The following is a 4,643-nucleotide window of genomic DNA, read 5'->3' on the forward strand; positions in this document are numbered from 1 at the left end:
CCATGTATGGGGAGACAATAGGGGGGGGGGGGGGGGGGGGGAAGGACCAACAAATGAGCCGATACACCAATCTGTGTCCACGGCAGGAAAACTGATCGCAGCAACGTTCCAAGAGCTACTGGCTACCCTATCAAACATGGCGTCTCCCTTTAAATAGGTCACCCATGGAGACTCGCCCCCCTTCACTTCTCCTGGTGACCATGGTCCTTGGACCAGAAAGTGATGGATCCCAAATTGACTTCTAATGGGGACACCTGTTCCGACGACAGCAGGAGATTCACTCTGACTTCCTGTTATGTCTTCGGAACAGGAAGTGAAGGGACATTTCCCCCCCAATGGGACCTGCCTGTGGTTCTTTAACTCTTTGGCCTCAAACTTCGCCAATCTTCCATAAATAGACGCGGGCGAGGCCTTCCTTGTGATAGGGAAAGGGATATCCACCTTTCCAAACAAGACTCCACCCCAAGATTAGGCAATGGCACTTTATAATCAGGATTTAGGGGCGGGTCTCCTCCCCTGTGTCCGCACACACACACTCAGCGGGGTGTGAACTGGGCCCCATCGCGCCCGTCCATGGCAAACACTGCCAAACCCAAAGAACATACAGAGGAACTGATTGCCCAACCGGTGCCAACGCGCAGGGGACGACACGCCCACTCCATTGTCCCGAGGTGACCGGCCAGGTGATTAATAGCCTGAAGTATCCCATTGTCTCCATTGTTCGCGGGAATCTTTTGTACGTTTCGTTTTGGTTTTTTTAGGCATGTGAATGCCACCGGCTTAAATCATCTCATGAGGGGTCTAAAAGAGGACCTGTCATCTGATATATATATGTCCATGCTAAGTAATGTGTCGGTGTAACCCTTCCAGGTATTTGTATGGTTAAAAAAAACCTGCAGGTGTACTTTCCCTTTAAGGGGACACTAAAAGGGGAACACCCTGCCAAAGTAAACAAACAGTCACTTAATGATAGGCATACTTTTTTTTTTTCTTCACCGAATTCCTCAAATGATTTCCTACTTTGCTGCATGTAATGACCTGCGTCCCTTCCCTAGATATACAATGCCCATTGTATGCATCCCATTAGGCCTACTTAGGGGGCGGGGCCCGGACACAAAAAATGAACCGCCTTTAGGATAGAGCGGCCTCTCGTACTGATGAGGGCGACGCGGAATTTTGGTAGGAAGCTCTTATCTTTGATGCTCTTCTGGCGCTCCATCTTCTTCTGGAGGGCTGGACTAAAACCGTATGTAGATACTGACTTCTTGAAAGTCCGTATTTTGCATAGGGCAAGACACGCCTTCTTATCTCCCATGTGACCAGAGTTTGGGTGTGGCTGTTAGGCGCTCAGGGCAAGACACGCCTTCTCATCTCCCATGTGACCAGAGTGAGGTTGTGGCCATTAGATGCTCAAGGCAAGACACACCTTCTCATCTCACATGTGACCAGAGTTTGGATGTGGCTCAAGGCAAGACATGCCTTCTCATATCCCATGTGACCAGTTTTGGGTGTGGCTATTAGGTGCTCAAGGCAAGACACGCCTTCTTTCCCATGTGACCAGAGTTTGGCTAGTTGGTTCTCAGAGCAAGACACGCCTCCTCATTTCCCATGTGACCAGAGTTTGGGTGTGGCTTTTAGGTTCTCGGGGCAAGACACACCTTCTCTCCCATGTGACTAGTTTGGGTGTGGCTAGTAGACATTTAAGGCAAGACGCACCTTTTCATTTGCCATGTGACCAGAGTTTGGGTGTGGCTAGTAGGCGCTCAGGGCAAGACACGCCTTCTCCTCTCCCATGTGACCAGAGTTTGGGTGTGGCTAGTAGGCACTCAATCACAGCCTTTTGTCTCCTTACCTGATGTTTTTCTCAGAGTTCCACTTGACAATGACTCGTCTTTGCCACGCGCAGACTTCATGTAATGGAGGAGATTAAACAGGAAGTGGTGAGCCAGCTGAAAAGGATGTAGACTCTATACAGACGGTGACCCCCATCACTCTGTGAACTCTGACAGTATAAATAAGGCAATTTAGTATTGGATAGAGCCGCGTTTTTCCAGACGTCTTTCTAGGATGTGCGTCCCCAATGGGGAGATTTCCCTTAACTTCCTGTTCCGGTGACACAACAGGAAGTGAGAAAATCCCTTAGCTGTCACCAGAACAGGTGCTCCCACTGGAAAAATCTAAATTTCTCTTCCTGTTCTGGTGACAACGGTAACATTTACTAGAGTTGTAGAGCGATGGCCCTTTACCATTCCTCTCTCCTAATGCATGCTCCGCGTCAGGTGGAACTTTGATACGTCAGCCCCTTATTGTGCAATCACTCTTATCTCAGCGTTTGTTAAGCAGGGTGCCGACTCTACTGCCTGATCTACAAATGACATGTTTGAGGCTGAATCTGGAGCGGCGAGGAAGAATGGGGCAGTGTCCCCGGCGTCACAATGTCACTCCCTGTTCCCTCGGGCCGCATAGGTCGGGGAGTGTCCCCTCTGCAGCTGTGCTAACACAATAAACATCACGCAGTACGCGCGCCCGTCACCCCCTCCCCGCCCCCGGGGCTGTGTTCGGAAAAACGTCTTTTGTTTGTGGGACGGAGAAACATCTGCTGAACAATCTATACATTGTGTGCTCGCTGCTCCCTCCGAGGACCAATCACAATGCTGGAAGGTTTCCGCAGATGTCAACAGAAGCTAGGGTGACAACGGCTCTTGTTCAGACACTTCTGTTATAGGGTGACAATGTTGTTCTTCTTCAGGCACTTCCTGTTATAGGGTGAGCGCTCTGTCCTTGCTCAGGCACTTCCTGTTATAGGGTGACAATGCTCTGTCCTTGCTCAGACACTTCCTGTTATAGGGTGACAATGCTCTGTCCTTGTTCAGGCACTTCCTGTTGTAGGGTGACAATGCTCTGTCCCTGTTCAGACACTTCCTGTTACAGGGTGACAATGCTCTGTCCTTGCTCAGGCACTTCCTGTTATAGCGTGACAATACTCTGTCCCTGTTCAGACACTTCCTGTTATAGGGTGACAATGCTCTGTCCTTGTTCAGACACTTCCTTTTATAGGGTGACAACGCTCTATCCTTGTCTCACAATTGTGCTCCTATGTTGTCACCATGTCACAGAAGCTTCCGATGGAGCAGCCAGATCATTGCACATTACCCTGGCATGGTTCACTGTTTTCACCATCAGGAAACCCACCCCGAGCAATGCCACGCAGCCATTGCCGGAGTGCATGTAGACAGGAAGTGGCTGCCAAGAGGCCGCAGGAGATCAGCAGCCCCAGGAAATGCCATGCAGCCATTGCTGGGGTGCATGTAGACAGGAAGTGGTTGCCAAGAGGCCGCAGCAGATCAGCAGCAAAGGATGAAAGTCGGAACTAGTATCTCGCATAGAAGGGTGTTATGGGAACTCCCACTGTGTGACCGAGGGGTTAAATGTATCAGAGGCGTGGCCTTGCGGGGCGCCCATCCAGCAGGCCCGGTGTGTAGCGCCTGAGAATACCCACTTCCTCTCAATGCAAACAGGACGTGGCAAGGAAGTCCCTGTGGGCGCCGGGTTTCCGGGTCCCTCAGAGTTGAAGCTGCAGCAGGTGAAGAGGTCATTAGATGGCGGCTTGTAGATAATGATGAGTCGGGAAGGACAATATGAAAGCGGATTGTTGTGATTTAAAGGGGAACCATCATATTGAGATACATTGTTGTGGTTTAAAGGGAACCATCATATTGAGATACATATGAGAGATACTGTTGTGATTTAGAGGGGAACCATCATATTGAGATACATTGTTGTGATTTAAAGGGGAACCACCATATTGAGAGACATATGAGAGATACATTTCTGTTATTTAAAGGGGAACCATCATATTGAGAGACATATGAGAGATACATTTCTGTTATTTAAAGGGGAACTATCATATTGAGAGACATATGAGATACATTTCTGTTTTATTTAAAGGGGAACCATCATATTGAGATACATTGTTGTGATTTAAAGGTGAACTATCCCATTGAGATACATATGAGAGATACTGTTGTGATTTAGAGGGGAACCATCAAATTGAGATACATTGTTGTCATTTAAAGGGGAACCACCATATTGAGATACATTGTTGTGATTTAGAGGGAACCATCATATTGAGATACACTGTTGTGATTTAGAGGGGAACCATCATATTGAGATACATTGTTGTGATTTAAAGGGGAACCACCATATTGAGAGACATATGAGAGATACATTTCTGTTTTATTTAAAGGGGAACCATCATATTGAGATACATTGTTGCGATTTAAAGGGGAACCATCACATTGAGATACACCTGAAAGAGATCCTTGTATTGTAAATTGTTCTATCAATGTTTCTTAATGCCTTGTATCCATTTACAGTGTGCAATTATATATGTACACGGGGGCAGCCATATTTGTTCATTACAGCTCTGCTTCTTGCATAGCAGTGCTGCACAATGGCTGCGCCACGCTGGTCCTCTTGTCTCACTGCATGTCAACCAGACAGGGTCTGTCTAATTGAAAACAATGGACTCTTTGCAGTCTGTAACCCGAAGCCAGGGACCGTGTCATGTGGTCACGTGAGGGGCTCAAAGGCAATTTTTTTACAGTTCTTTTAACCCAAAATAAGGAGGACCTTTCCCCCAG

General features: G+C 47.9%; 1 protein-coding gene across 3 annotated transcripts in view; it reads left to right on the plus strand.

The window, feature by feature from the left end:
• TAGLN2 (transgelin 2) overlaps positions 1–4,643 on the plus strand; it is a 34,083-nt gene that overhangs the window by 25,482 nt on the left and 3,958 nt on the right. The window contains exon 2 of one of the 3 annotated variants that reach the window (XM_018568837.1): positions 4,442–4,443. The exons of the other annotated variants lie outside the window; for them this stretch is intronic. The gene's annotated coding sequence lies outside the window, so the exon portion shown is untranslated. The remainder of the gene's footprint in view (positions 1–4,441; positions 4,444–4,643) is intronic. 3 annotated transcript variants of the gene reach the window in all.

This window comes from Nanorana parkeri, unplaced genomic scaffold (genome assembly GCF_000935625.1).
Source record: "Nanorana parkeri isolate BGI_ZX_2015 unplaced genomic scaffold, ASM93562v1 scaffold1251, whole genome shotgun sequence".
In the NCBI taxonomy this organism is placed as follows: Eukaryota; Metazoa; Chordata; class Amphibia; order Anura; family Dicroglossidae; genus Nanorana; species Nanorana parkeri.